A 16,169-nucleotide genomic window follows, 5' to 3' on the forward strand; every position below is an offset into this window, starting at 1 on the left:
TGCAAAGTAAACTTGCTTAGAGCCACTGTGTGGCTCTGCTCTGGGGTTTAATCTCTTCCTGGTCTTTAATTATAACACCCCCAGAAATAGGCCAGATGAGGAGGTATGTGTATATTATATATATATGTGTGTGTGTGTAAATTTCTATATATTATATAAATAGAAATATTATATATTTTATATATGTGTTGTATTATATATATTATATATAAGTTATATTATACATATGTTATATTATATATATATAATATATATAAAATATATAATATATATATCTCCTCACACATATAAGAATGCATGAGAAGCATGGCAGCCTGATGCCTTCACTGAGGTTCATTTTTTTGAACTGTTAAATGTAAAGACTGATCTTTAACATGCTTCCCACTCTTCCTGTGGAGCTGTTATTGCCATGTCCTGTGGCTTAGTTTCCAACAAAGATGAGGCTCTGTTCTGCATAAGTAAAGATTTCCTTTTTTTTTTTTTAAATCTTTAAGAATGTTCTTTTTATTTCAGATGGGATATTAATTGAAATTATATTCTACTCCCATCTTCACCTACTAGCTTAATAGTCATCACATTGCACAAATTATTTTTAATACCTTGAAAAATTCATTAAGTGAACAAAAGATCCTGACATAAGTCATAAGATTTTTTTTTTCCTCAAATGTGAAGTTAATAAAAAAGGGACTCTAGAATATTAAGGTCTACTTCTTAAGCCAACTTTCTTCCCATTTTAAAGAAGGGTCTTTCTGCTTATTTCCAGCAAATTTAGACACTAAGCTCTGACCAAAGATATTATTAAACCAGAGGATTTTAACGTGTGTGGGCCTTCCAGCAAAAAAGGAGATTTTCAGAATGAGACTTGTTTTCTTTGTTAAGAGGCTGGGCACAGGAGGCAGCAGTTAAGCTCCTTCTTAGGTTTCAAGCAGGGGAAAGCTGCCATTTATGAGAGGACTTCAGTGCTCAGAAAAGTCTCTGCCACACCGGCAAACAAAATTGGATGGAGAGGCAAAGAGAAAGCACGGCCTGTGTGGTGCCGGTGAAGCACCATGCCCTGCTGGAGCCTCTAGAGGGGCTGAAAATCACTTGTTGCCACCAGCACAGCTCATTTTGTCTGAACTGCCAAGCATGAAAACCATATCCTTGTTTTCCTCAAAGTTAAAGACAGTGCTGGTGTACCCAGGCGTGTTTACGTCCACCTGTGCTCTGACTCTGCACGCCAATGAACCAGAATTATCATCAGGCTTCCTCGTTGATAATGAAACAAACAAACAAAAATCTAGCAAAATCCCAAACCCAAAAAAACTTTATGCCTTTTTTTTTAATTCCTATTTCCCTCACCTTACAACTCCAACAAGATTTGGCATTTGAAGGAATTGATCCAGTGAAAGCCTGCAATAACATGGATTTGGGATGAGAGGCAATTTGTGTTTTGTGGCAATCACTGAGAACCGAGCAGCAGGGCAATGGACACATCCATCTATCCTCCCACAAACCTATTTTCTTCAAGTCTTCCCCAGCCCAGAAAGCCATTTTAATATAATTTTCCACTCCCTGGTCAGTAGAAATTCAGATTGCCTTGCCAGGAGCTGTAGGGCAGGACTGGTGAGGGCAGGAGCACACCACATCCATTGTCACACTCCCTGCACTACCCAAGGCCATTGTGAAATTACCAACGGGAATTTAGTCCATGTTAACATTTAACTGACTTACCATTAAAAAAAAAAAAAAAAGGAATTACCTTTTTCATGAAAAGCTCTTTCCTTTCACTGTTAAATCTGTTTTTGCGTACAGTGTAAATATCGAAACTGGTAGATGTTTACTTACAAAGCATTGGTTTTTTTCCTACCAATTTGGTATTTTCAAATATAACCAGGTCAGAAATCAATAGAACTCCCCACAGATGGGCATGAGTAACTCATTATGTCATATCTTGCTTTTTCTCAAGTTGCTCTACATTCATCCACTCCATTTGACTGGTGGGTAAACTTATCCTTTCCAGGGAGTCAGGGGGCAGCTGCAACAGAAAACTGCTCATCCTTCCCTGGCTTGACTTGACATCCAGTGGGACTGAGCCCATGTCTGAGTGCTGTTTCACGTGAACTGGCCCCTTCATGGCTCTTAAAGGTCCATGAGCATGCATTTGTCGGACTGTGCAGAGCAAAAGTGGTGGGAAGGTTAAATAAACCAAACACATCTGAAACTCCTTTTCCCTTGCTGCATTTCACTGCAATAAAAAAATGCCTCCACTTAGATGCAACCAAGCCCTTCATAAAAACATCACTGGTTTGCTGATTGTGATACAGCTGTGAAAATACTTCTACAGCTCACTTTAGTAAAGGGCCCTCCATAGCTGAGGTATTTATCCAGCTTTGCTAAACATTCCTTCTTAACAGCAGTGGTTGATTTATCAAAACTGTTTGCAGCACAAAAACATAATAAATAATAAAATAATAAAAAATAACAAAATACAAGAATAGTAACGATAACAACAAAAATAACAATAACAGCAATAACACTAAATAATTCTACCCATCCCTTTAAAACACATAACATATGTCAGGGCTTCTTAACTATTTGAGTGCCTTATCCATATTTCATACTGTAGAGGAACATCTAGCAACCTAATGTGGTAGGATCTTGAAAATTAATTAAGTCTTTGGTCTTTCTACTCTGATTTCCAATTACTGTCCAGTGTAGTGATCATATTCTCATATATGATGAGGTAATTCACTATTTTTTCCACTAAAACAAATTTCTGCATTGCTAATCAAACAAGGTACACTATTAGCAATTTGTTTGGTTTAGCCTGAAGTCCATAAGATCTCTGAAAGGTTTAATTCAAAAAAATTCTAATAGTCCACATAATTTCATCAAGGAAAATTAGGCTCAAGCTACCAGTCCAAATAGGAAAGAGAAAACCACCAAGTTTGATATTTGATACAACAGCAGAACAAGAAATGAACATATTACACACTACTACTTTCATCATCTAAGATCTCAACCTTTTTTCTTGGCTTGGAGCTGATTTTTTTTTTAATTCATGAATGGCATCACAAACTTTGCAGCTGCAGGCCTCAACACCAGGTTAAGAGCTGCATAATGAGGCCAAAACTGTTTCTGCTTTTGTCATTTGGTGCACATAGTCTTAAATCCAAACAGGGTTGTTAAAGATTAAAAGCAAAATAAATGGTCTTAAAAAGCCAGATAAGCTAAATTGTTACAGATTATCCACGTCTCAGTTCAAAATCATTAATGGCTCTCAGAGTAAGAGATTAAAAGACAAAAATAACCTAATTAGAAAAGATTTACAGTGGGGAGTTGAATTATTTGTGCTCAGAGCAAGGCAGGATTTGATCTGAAGCACATGACAATGCATTGGCAGTGATGAGGATGACCAGGAATGTTAACTAGCACAGCTCTGCCCTAAACCAATCAAAACTGTGTGAAGAAGAGCTGAAAACAGTTTGGATATGGCACCTTGCATATAAAGTCTGAGAACTTCACTCACTTTTCACTGTCTGAACAAAAGGAATGTTTAATTATGAGCTTTCAGAGATTTCTTTCACTATACCTGTAGTATGCAGAGCAGTGAATTTCAACAGCAATTTTCAACAAAAGCATGTATATTTATAAGCAACTCTTATGCTATATTTGTGAAGGGAATTCTGAATAAGAGGTAGCTACACTACTGGTGTTGGATGATTTCTTAGCCATCAGCAGGGAAGCTGCAAAATAATTTTGACTGAACTGAGCACTCAAGGGTAAATTCAGATTTCAGTTACCCGTGTGTAATGCCAGTGATTTGCATTCAAGAAGCTGTGGCTAGAATCTGGCCTCAAGGAAATAGCTTGTGTTAGTGCCATAACCTTTGTTTTACAGGGAGTACAACACTTGGCCCAGAGGAAAAATCCACCTCTTGTAAACCAGGTAAGCAAATGGGCACAAACCTGCTCAAGACATCACCAGCATAAATCAGAAATAATCTCATTTCCATTTAAAAAGAAACTAACACTGTATGAAAGAGAAGTCTGCATGGTTGTACTGATTTTGGTATTAGAGAGGGATTTTGGATTGTACTCCTTCAGTGGGTGACTAAGGTCTGCCTTTTTCATTCAAATTCAATTGTAATTTACCCATTAGATGCTGATGGTTGGAATCTAAAGAATTTATTTCTAGATTTCTTCAGCTATTAAATTTTCCTGTAATCAGCTTCACCCATTCACAGCTACAGCAACACTGCTCAATACCAATATCATCAAGGTCTCTGCCTTGGTTAAATATCCCAGAGTGGGGCCAGAACTTTGTGCCTTCCAACTCCTCAAAAATACCAAATTGTGACACTGACAGACAGAAAACACTCGGGGAGTAGAATATAATATTCTTAAGAACAATGTATTAAATTAACAGATGTATTTTTAAATCCTTTTTCAGTGCAAGATTGCTTACATTTCTGGTAGTGTTCATGCTTTGATTATTATCCTAATCTGTATTTTCATATGTTCAGTGGGTCACTTCCAGCCCAGCTCATATCTACTGCATAAGACAATGCTGAGAAAAGCCTCAAGACCAAGGCTGAAGAATTTCAGTGTACTTTTTGCTCCTGCCAGTGGCCGCTTGCTGGTCACAGGACAGCCAAGCTGCATTATATCTATTGTATATTTGTATTGCTGGCTCTGGCCAGGGGGCACTGCATGAAGATGACACCCACTGCCTTCCTTAGCCAAGCTCCATTAGCAATGAGTAACAAAAATATCCCTGTGGGCACACTTCCCTTTGCTAGCATGCTGCATGAAATTCCAACTCAAAATTTAGCTGGTATCTCTGTATTTCTCACTGTTAACTACAAGTGAAATGCTTATCTAATTATGCTAGCACTTTTTCCTTATTTCCTGTGGCTTAATCACCTGGAAAAAGAAGTTAAAAAATAATTTGCTTATCATTTTCTAGTTCATTTTAAACACTGGTAATCTGTGCAAGCATATGACTTAACTGCCACAAGGATTTTATGCAGCCCTAAATGCTGCTGTGAATATTTCTCTTCTTTCCCAACTCCTACCTGATCTACAGGTAATGCTTCAGGTACTAACACAAGGAATAATTTGGTAACTCATTTTAAACACAAAGAGGATTATACATTTTTCAAAGAGGTTATATTCAACCCAGTATGAAAAGAGTGAAAATAAATCTACAAATACCATAATTATTTTGTTTTAGAAACATCTTTGGACAAATGGACATTCTATATTTATAGAGATGGACAGCCACAATATAATGAAAAATAAAACCACATGAATTTTTGTTTAATTGGTCTCTCTGGACTTGCTACTGCATTAAAAAGGAAAAAAAAATAGACCAAAACTAAAAAGGAAAAAAACCACCAAACCAACAAACAAAATATTTCCAGGCAACCAACCAAAAATAAAAACAAACCCAAAAAAACCCCAACAAACAAAAACCCCACAAAAACAAAAAGCAAAAACTCCAAACCAAAAAAAGCCTTTAACAAAATTTCAGTTCTTCTACTACAATGCTAGATAGAAAAACAACAGGGTATTTTTATGTTACATTAAAAAAGACCCCAAACTCCCTCTGTTTCCATAGTACTTGTGTCAATATGACCATGAATGACTGAACTTAGGGTAAACAGAAATGAAGGCTGCATTTCAAAATCAAAACTAAAGCACAAAACAAATTTTGCATAAAATTTCAGCCTCAGAGGCTAAGTAAATGCATCTTCTGCTAAGTTTCATTCCTGAGCCAAGGACACATCTTGCTTTCAAACTTAAAGTACAAATAAGAAATGTTTTTAATGAATTCAAATCATAACCATCCACTCCCTGAGGACTGGGGAAGAATCAGTTTTGTCTGGTTTAGTCTATTATAAAGTCATATTATTCCCATTTGAAGGGGATGCATCATCTGCAAGGACTCCATCTAGCTCATCCTTCCAGAACATGAGCATCTTTCCATTTTCACTAAGTTGCACAGTTTCTCACATATGCCATGTAATACATTTCCATGGGGGTTGGGGGGCAAATTAGAGATCTACCACCAGGAATCCTGTCCGGCTGAGATGGTCACCTGTGCTCCACAAACCAGAGATCCTTGTGCTTGCAGAGGAACATAATTCAGCAGGTTTTCCTTTTGTGTACCTCCCCAAATCCCACACGCTTCACAAGCAAACAGAGCCTGTGGAAAACACTGTTTCAGCTGACAAGAGGGCTGCAGCTCAGCAGGCTGGTCCCCTCAGCACACAGCCCTGATCCCTGGGTAACCAAATGAGAGTTTGGCTGCAGGAATTTCTCCGTGTGCAAAGAGGTAAAAATCATGCGCTCGCATTTTGCAGAGGGCCAGGAGCTAAATTAAACATTCAGTGCTCAGCTCCTGCCTGGAGAGCCCAGCATGGGGATGGCTGTGATGGCACACCTCAGCTCACCTCCTTCCTTGCTCTGCTGAGCCCTGGAAAATTGCAGGAAGTGGAGCTGGGTAACCTAAAGCCAGCAGGGCACCTGTGCATCACACTCACTCTGAGCTCTGTGGTTTTCAGCATGGCTGTTCTTTCTCCATCCTGGTCATTGATAGCTAAGTGATAATTAAGCATGAGACAAATCACTTCAAGACCAGAAAGGAAAGCTGTATATCACTTTTATCCAATACAATAAATACAATTAAAAGGAACTATTGCTGTCTCTCTTAGTTTTCCTCCATATATATCAGCTGTCATTCCTTGAGCTTTAAAGTGCTTGAATAATAAACCTGCATGGAATTGAATTACTTCAGTAGCAAGTTGATTAGTTCCCACATCCAATAAAATGTCTGCACTGTCTCATATATTTGGCATTTAATGTTGTAATTAATAAGTCTTGATCATGTGCCTCTTACAGCCACAGGTCAGTGACAACAGTGACATTCCCCTTCTCAGCAGGAAATTGAGCCTCCAAGACATTTTCCTAAGACACTTTCAATTATGATAAATTGTCAGATTTGCTTCAGTCATTTTGAGAACTACTTGAAGTATATCTTTCCAGGTAAAAGCAGTGCAAAGATATAAAGCAGAGTTGGCTGGAGTTTGTGCGAATCACATTTTGGGGAGTATTTCAGCTTTTTTTTTGGATCATTATAGATTCCCAAGTGAAAAGGTGCGCTTTTTCAAGTACGTGTCTTTCCAACTTAATCTAGCATTTCCTATAGAGTGCCAGGTACCAAATTGCTTTGAATCTGTGTAGCTCCATTGATTTCAATGGTACATGTTCAATTTATTACACACAGGGATTTGTCCCTTTAACTTAATATGTTTTAAAGGCAACGTTAAAAGTCATTTATACTCCCTTTCTTTTTAATGATGTATGCAAGATATTATTTTTTCAACATTATTTTGTTAAATATGAGGATGTTATTTGCTCCATTTTTCCAATTATGTTTACAGCATGACCATGAAAATAGTAGCAGACATACAAGGATAGAGGTGTTTTTCTGAGTCATCATCTAAAACCTGTGAGATCTAGTCCAGACAGAGGGTTGGGGAAAAAAAGAAAAATAAAAAGCAATGCTATGAAACCAACATTACTACAGCTACTTCTTTGGCACCCACAGTAAAGACACACTGGTTTTTGAACTATTTGCAAGATTACCCAGGTCACAAAGATGCAGTTTTAAAATAGTGCTCAGCATATAAAAAAATTTAATCCTGAAGGCAAAACAAGCCTATGAATTTCTAAATGCTAGTAAGAGAGAAAATTTTCATAAAAAAGGAGAGAAAACATTGCACTTAACACCTATGGTACAATATGCCAAAGGGAGAGAGAGGCAGAGGACTAGGAGGGGGAAAAACCTTTGTGTTGCTTCCCTTTCCTGGATCTTTGTTCAGTTACACTTTCTGATCGAGAAATGTTTCCTCTGAATCGAAGACAAATTGCTGAGTACTCTCTAATTATCAGCCTGGCTGCACATACTTAACATTTACAGTCCCACCTTGCTGTTCCTGTTTGTAATGCTGCCAGACCTGACACGCACACGCAGCTTAGACTCCCAATGTATTACAGATTCCAAGAAGGAACAGAGTTTGGGTCCTCTTTATTTCTGTCTAGTTTTTCTTTTCATCTTCAGGGAGAGACTTCATCAAGGTTTCTCTTTCCTAACAATCAGAAGAGCTAGAAACTTATTTCAGCTAAAGCTGAAATTTTTATATAGCCATGTGTCTGGGATGTTAAGAGAAAAAGGAATCTGAAATATCATGAGACCTGGTGCTACTGCAGTAAACACTAAGAGCTTACAAGACAGTATGATACAACATAAAATAGTCATACTTTCCTCAAAAAGAAGAAACCCCCAAGCTTTAGGAACAAAGTTTTTAGTCCTCTAAGTTTTGCAGGGCTAAAACCTCAGCATAGAGAGCTCACCACTTTACCCAAAATCATGGAGTCAATAAGAAAAAAAAAAAGGAAGAAAGAAAACAACCCAAAAGAAATATTAAAAACAAAACCCAGTGGAATCAAAGAATTTTAGGTTTATCACCTGCGGAGTGGGAGTGAAAATGCTGCACCTTGCTTTAGACCTGCAGTGGATATTCCCTGAGGAAACCCTGTGTTTGCTGCTTTAGGAGGCTGATCGTAGGCGCTGGAAATCCCAAGCACAGAGAAATGGCAAGGGATGGAATCCTTTCTGGCAGAGTTCCTGCCCCTCTGCAGAGTTCTGAAGGACCTTCACACCCTTCTCCAGTGACCACCCCCAGCAAGGTGCGGTGTGAGGACCTTGGAGGTGGCACCTGCTGGTGGCATTTGCCCCAGGTGGCCCCAACCAGGCTGGACACGGCAGCTCAGGCCCCGTGGCCATCGATTACTGCCCAGGGGACAAAGCTGCTCTGCTCTGGGCAGCACACACAGTATTCCCATCTCCTGGAACTCTGGAGTTCACTTGTGCATCAGCCAATTGTGGCAGTGCAGGTGCGTCCTTGGAGGGCACTAACATTTAATTCAGCAGCACCTATATTACAACCAGGGCTTATGCACCACTGAATAGAAAACAAAAACTTATTTTACACTGAAGAGTTCACCACAATTTCCTCACGTGCTAAGTACACCCAAACCATATTTTTCGCTGCTCTAAAGTCCTTCTCTCTATTTAAAACACTACACAGTGAAATTTGTTTTGATGCTGTGCTCTAGGAAACAAATTTAGCAGTTCTGAGAGTGTTTAAGATGACCTCTTTTCTCTTTCAGATTCCACAATATATTCATCCTTACTTCAGAGAGGCTGTCAAGGCACTTTATAAATGTGAACAATAATTTATTTTGCAAATTAAAAAAAAAGTAAGTAGTCTCACGAAACACTTTAAAAATAATTATGTTTGTATTACAAATTAGTAAGAAAAATCCAGAAAATTTGCGGGAGACTGAAACTAATTATCTCCTTGGAAACAACCAGTAAAGACCATGGACCAACATTAAAGGATTTCAAAGAAATTAAAACAACAACAACAGGAATATTTAGGAGGACAATTGTTCAAATAATTAAAAAGGAAATGAGATAAATACCACAGAATGAATGTAATACAGAAAGAATAAAGAGATGAAATTTAAATAAGGGTAAAATAATGCACAACCTATTTCCTATAATAGCAGAAATACGTGAAGCACCGGTGAAACCCTGATTCTCACAGGTAAACAGCCTGACTGATAAGATCCTGCTTTTTTTAACTGTAGGAATTGCACCCAAAGGTGCAATCAAAAGATTTGTCCTCTGGGTTTGTAATGTGCTGCTTCCTAATTTGTAAGATTTTTATTAAATTCATATGATAATTCGAGCTTTTAATACTTTCTCTTTGTAATACACAGAACCTGGGAAACAATTTTTTCCTGTAACTGAGAGGGTCTCCAGTAACTATCTGTAAATATACTGGCTACCTTTTGTTTAAAATTTAAAAAAAACACCCACAAATTAAATGATTTCTTGAAAAACAAGAAAAGCCATTATCTTAAAATTCACGAGGTTTAAACTAAGTGTGGGAAGGAGCTACTAAAAAATGTGAGCAGTCAAAATCTTTCCTGGCTGTTCACATGGACTGTCCTTTGTGTAAAAGAAAGGTTCCTGGTACCTCTTGGACAGACATCCCTCTCAGAACAAGCTTTGTCTGCACCAAGTCACCTCAACACCCATTTCACCCACACCAGATTCATCACAACAACCTTCACTCACTGCTGTGTCATAAAACCCCAAACTCACCCCTATTCACCTCACTTGTCTGACTCACCGACTAGCAGACACTAAGAATTTTAGGGTGACAAACCTATTCCATGGAAATCAAAGCATCCTGCCTAACCCAGATGCTTTAGACAGGAAAAACCTTTATTATGTCAGTGTTTTATGTTTTCTATTTCAGGATGGAAGGAAGAAAGGAGGACTTTAGAGACAATTTGATCTGAAACAAAACACTGTTGTGTTTTAAATCAAACCATACCCCTTCATTTTGGATTCACCAGTATTTGATTTCCCAGAGCTGCCAGGACAGCACACCAGAGAAATTGGCTCATTCTAGAGTTCACCTTTTCCCTGTAGGTACCATTATTGAGCTCCAGATACATTTACACACCACAGCAACCCCTCCAATTAAACTCTTAAACACACTGTCTGACTCATAAGACTTTAGTGCCTGAGAGAGGATGTAGTTTGAGCCCAAATCTGAGCCAAAGTAGACAAGGAGCTGAGTTTTAGTTTTCATAAGGTGCTGGCTTTGCTCAGGCAGGCACAGTGTACACCCAGCTGAAAAACTTTTGAAAGTTCAATTTTTGAGGGGATTTTCCACTACAAGAATAATTTTATTTTCCTCTTAATCCAGGAAAAGCCAACATTTTGAAACCACAATTTTCAAGCTCCTTCACATCACTTTGGGTGCTATCCAAATTTCATGCCCCTATGGCCGTTTACAAAGTTTACATCCTTAACACACCCATTCTTTTCCATCCCTTGGTCCTCCCCAAATGCACCCATTGTCACTTCTCCCACCATCATCTCTCCCATCCCTGCAGGAATTCCTGGGGCTTGAAGCAGCCACGGGCAGCAATGACAACTGCACCTCAGCCTGAGTTAGGGCTCTAAGTCAAAAACAGAGGCACAAATCTTGGTCCCAGCCTGCTGGGAGACAAGGGGAAGCTGTTCCCCCCTGCAGATTTGGGAAGATGAGCAGAAAGAAGGAGCTGGGGTAGAAGGCAGAGCTGGGGGGACTCAGTCAGCAGGGAAGCAGATGTGCTTCGGGCCGAACCTCAGCTGGGTGCAGCACCAGGAGAATCCGGCACAAAGGAGAGGCAGGAAGGATGAAGTAATTGCCGATCTTTACAAGCCCTATGTAAAATACCATTCATAATGGTGATGACAGTCACTTTCTGCAGACAGGCACAAAGGGCTTTTTCTTCCATGGCACTCTGACAGTTTAGGCAGGAAGAGAGAGGTGGCTAGTGGAAGCAAATTGTCAGCGATCGGTCACCGAAGAGCAGATTGCTTTTCCCCTCCCGAATTTTCCCTCCTGAGTTGAGATTAGTCTCTATTGAAACCCAGGGTTCTGTTCATCGCTGGCCAGCACCCACAGAGATGAAATTTCTTTATCAGATCTCTCTAAATAACTAGTTGAAGCTCAAATCACTCTGACCTTAGGAAGAGGAGGAACGGTCGTTGCCAAATTCCAAAGAACAAAGCACGGCGTAAAATAAAGCTCCATAGCAAAAAATCATTAAAGCTATTTTTCTGCATGCAGGCTGCTGTAGCACAAATTTAACCCAATGCAATCGCAAGGGAATTAAGGAAAATAAAATTATTGTAAATAAATTACTACACTTAAAACGACTTCAATTATTCTATATTTAGCCACATGTCAACAACAGAAATTAATCTGAGAAGAAAAGATTCAGTTACACATGAAATGCTGCTGTAGAGTACCAGGAGTTCTGAAAGCAAGGGAAATTCTCCTTTGTTTTATTTGACTTTGTTTTGATAATCACTTTGCTGTTTACCCAGGTATAATGTCAGCTTCTTTGCAGAATACTAAGATCCATGTGGAAAACAGAAATGTCTCCTAATTATTTCCTTCTAAAAGCAAACAGGAGAATTTCATATCTTGTGTAATTGAATTTGAAAAATGCCAAGAAAGTTTGTTCTCTTTATAGCCAAAGTTAAAACAAATTACTTTGGTGAGGGCTGAGATAGGGGGTGGGAGGAACACAAGTTTCCATTTAATTTCCAGGTGCACACACACTTTGTCTTTAGCTGTCAAAATGCAGCCTTTCCATGAGAGGCTACAACAAACAGATGAAATAAAAGCAAAGCCTCTGTCATGGGGGCTCTGCCTTTGTTCTGTATTTGTGCAATGCCCAGAACACTGAAGCTCTGGCTTCGAAGCCAGATATAAATAATCATGGAAAGAAATGAAAGAATAACACGAAAGAAATCAAATACATGGGTAACTTGAAAGAAGGGATAAAACTGTATTTATGCTGTTTAACCCTTACTTATCTAGCTCATGATGCTGCCTTAGGGAAAAAAGTTATTTCATTACAAGCCAGCAATATTTACAACAATATTCTTTGCAGCATGTCAAAGGTAGCACCAATGGAATATTAAACTCATATATATTTATATAGCAGTCACATTCTGCAGCAAAACAGTTCAGTTTCTCCCCATGGAGCAAGGCCCGCTTTCACACAGAGAGCCCTGATTAATATGTAGATCAATATATTGAAATGATCAAAGTATTGACAAGGGGATCACGGCAGCCTTTGATATCTATAAATAGGACCCAGAAAGCCAAAATATCTCCTTGATCTCTAGGACAAGAACAGAGCAAGGTGCCAGCCCACCTGCAGGGCAGGTCCCTGTTGGTGGCCCACGAGCTGCTGCTCACCAAGCCCAGCCCATCCAAGGCTGTGCCTCAGTGCCAAGACCTGCAAAGCTGGATCAGAACCTCCTAGCACAGCACAACAGGGGACATCTCTCTCTCCCAAAAGTTACAGCTCTTATCCCTTTCAACAGAACCACAGCAGGCAACCAAGAAAATGCCAGCAGTTTTCCTGGATTGATAAAGCTTCAGCAGCAGGAGCAGCGTTCTCTTGGAAGTGATCCACCATCCATGGAAACAACATTTGAACTTGGTGTTTTGTGTGCAGAGGTATTTGAGGGGTGCATAACAACATGTGGCACTTAGATACAGCACTTAAGTACAGATCTGTGCAGCCTGCTCACCACAATGTGTGGTGATGAGGGAAGGAAAAGGTGCTCTAAGTGCAGTCACTTCTTTCCCATTGCACAGGGAGCAACATGAACTGAACAAGATAAACTGAGTGAGATGGATAAACACGTAGTAGATCTGTATTTATTAGATTTCCACATCTCAACTGGAAACAGCAGAAAGAGTTAATAGGACAGCCACAGTCTTCTGCATACTTTGTACCACAAGCAGCACTTTCAGACCTTGATGCTCTTTTGTAGCTTTGCAGGAAAAATAACATGCAAAGGTAGACAAGAGAATGAAAGCTGGCTGCCTTCAGAGGGATGTGCAGATATTTTCTTGAAAGTATAGCAGGAAAACTTTGCCAGGCAATTGTACCAACATTGCTCAGAGCAGAGCTATAGAGTAAAAATACATTGGTATTGTGATTTTACAATGTCATGTTCCCTGACTGAGAAATGCATTCCTGACAACATGCAAAAGAGAGGGAAAGAGACACAGTAATGTCTCTGATTTCACCAGATGACTGGAAAACTACAGAAAGCAAAGGTTATAATGTCACAGTGTCTATTTTTAGGTTTTTTTTTTCCCTGCAGAGGAACCTGGCAGAGGCACCTCTCGCTGTTGGTACAATTGCTGATCTACAACTGACATGAGGTTCCAATGGAGTTATTCCCAGATCATCCATGTGCAAAGAAAGCATCTGTGTTCTGTTTCCAGCAGACCACAGCGTGAGCAAGCGAGACGCCAGAGGAAGGAAATGCTACAGCATCATCATTCTGCATTGAAGAAAACAAGGCCATTTCAGGAGACAGCAAGCCTGATATTAGTTCATATTATAATCAAAACAAATCAGGCATGGGCCATTTGGATCACCTCACCAGGCTTTAGACACGCAGGAGGAAAATTTGGTGGTAGCCAGTGGTAATATGATTCTGATGTGCTGTGCTCAATGGCTACATTTGTCATTTACCATTCAGAGTTCCCAGACTCAAATTCTGCAATGCCCTCTGATTGCTGATTGTTTCTGGAGAAGCAGTCAACAACTTAGCTAAATAAATGATAATACAGTGGCTTTTCAATCTAGAGTTTGTATTGGATTTCAAGCATTTGAGATGGAAATACCAACCTGCTTGCAGCTGCTGCACTTGTTGAACAGCAGAGATCAACAAAGAATCAACACTGCCACTTGTAACCACACAGTAACAACACAAAAGTGAAGACATTCATTCAAGTGTTACATAAAAACAAAAGTCCCGCAGAAATAAAAAAGGCCTAAAAATCCTGAATCACAAAAGAGTGCAACACAAGTGGCTACATCAACACAGCCAAAAAAATCTGTTATATAGGAGAAAAAACCTGACAGGTATAAAATATATGTGTCTGCATTGATCCCAGATAAAAACAAAGAGAATTAGATAATTATTTTTTGACCTATCTCTAAAGCATAAGAGTCTATCTAATCACAATAAAATAATCTATGCAAGAAAAATAAGTAGACCGAAAGAGAGAAATGAAGACAGGCACATAATAGATGAAAAGAGGGTGGTAAATGCAAGAAAGGGTAAATCAAAAACCCTCACACAGATCTTTTAGCTCAGCAAATTTAATGAACATCTTGGAATTTTCTAAATTTACCAAAGAAACGCTGCTGAACATCTGAGTTGGAAAAACTCCCAAGCTGAGCATAAGAAGTATAACACAGGCCTAAAGAGTTTGAAGGAAATAGTGGAGGAAGCCAACAAAAATTCAACAAAACGCAAACTGAGGAGCTGCTAAATGGAGCTGGAAGCTTGATGAGATGGCTGTAGCACAGGGGCCTTAATCCATATTTGCTGATGCAAGTCTGGAATTCTGAGTGGGGCAGTGTCAGATTGTTTGTTTGGCTCTTTTGAAATCCCCACTGCCAGTCTGTGAGCCTCTGGTCAGGCAGGGAATGGCGTTTTTCTCACTGCATCACTAAGCCAAAGACCCATCATCCTGTCAGGGGCTGGGAGGGGCTGCTGCTGATGGAAGATGTGTGTTTGGGTTAAGAAACCCAACTCAAAATAGATACATTGGCCCACATGCTCCAGCTAAGTGCGAGTTCCACTGAGCTCTTCCTACCACGATTTTGCCTGTGGTTTTAATTGAAAGCTGTATTGCTTACTGTCCATCCTAAAATATTGACGGATTCTGCTGTGCCTTACTGGACAGCTGCTGTGCTATGGCCCAGAGGTCATTGATGGAGAGATCCCCCATTCTCCATGCTGCCTGTTCCACTGGGGAGCAGAATGTCTTGCTTAATGCCTGCAGAGCACTCTGAGATCCTTAAATGAAAGGCATAAGAGCACAAAATACCATCATCATTAGCTGTAAGGGCCACTGCAGAGCAATGGAGAAAATATTCCTTTTCCCTGCCCATCTGGGGTTTTGCACACTGCCTAAGCAGTGCTCCCATCCCCTGCCAGCTCAGAGAGCAAGAGATCAAATCTGTGCCTCTGGCATAACAGTGCAGAGTGCTAATTACAGAACTACCATAAAGCATCTGCTGCAATGCATAACTGTAATTCCTTGGCATGCACAAACACAGCACCTCTGTGCTTAGAGAATGGTGCTGGAAGCAAATCCTGGGGCCCAGAGCATGAGTGGCTCTCTAGGGAGTGTCCTGGGCCCAGGTGAAGGGAGGCAGAGGAGCAGGGAAGGCACCAGCCCCTGCTGCATTCCCTGTGTGCAAAAGAGTCACCAGGGCAGGCTCTGCACTCACAGAAATGCAGCAAAGCGCTTGAAGCTGCCACCTCTCCCTTCCCAAAGCAAGGCCAACTATCCAAAAAGGAACTAGGTCTCTGTTGAGGAATGTACAGAAAACAAACCTTCCTTTCCCACCCCAGGGTCACCCAGAATTAATTGTTTGTGGGACACTGTGGAGCTTCATCCTACCAGTGGACATCTCAGAGAGGTTTGGTATGAATTA

At 39.9% G+C, this 16,169-nt stretch overlaps 1 long non-coding RNA gene across 1 annotated transcript; it reads left to right on the top strand.

Annotated features, from left to right (window-relative positions):
• The first annotated feature begins 3,831 nt into the window (after positions 1-3,831).
• On the top strand, positions 3,832-11,792 carry LOC141727054 (uncharacterized). The gene is made up of 3 exons (XR_012578037.1): positions 3,832-3,930; positions 9,222-9,311; positions 10,382-11,792. It is a non-coding gene; the product is annotated as an uncharacterized LOC141727054 (long non-coding RNA).
• Positions 11,793-16,169: the final 4,377 nt, after the last annotated feature.

The sequence above is a fragment of the Zonotrichia albicollis genome, chromosome 2, assembly GCF_047830755.1.
Source record: "Zonotrichia albicollis isolate bZonAlb1 chromosome 2, bZonAlb1.hap1, whole genome shotgun sequence".
Taxonomy (NCBI): domain Eukaryota; kingdom Metazoa; phylum Chordata; class Aves; order Passeriformes; family Passerellidae; genus Zonotrichia; species Zonotrichia albicollis.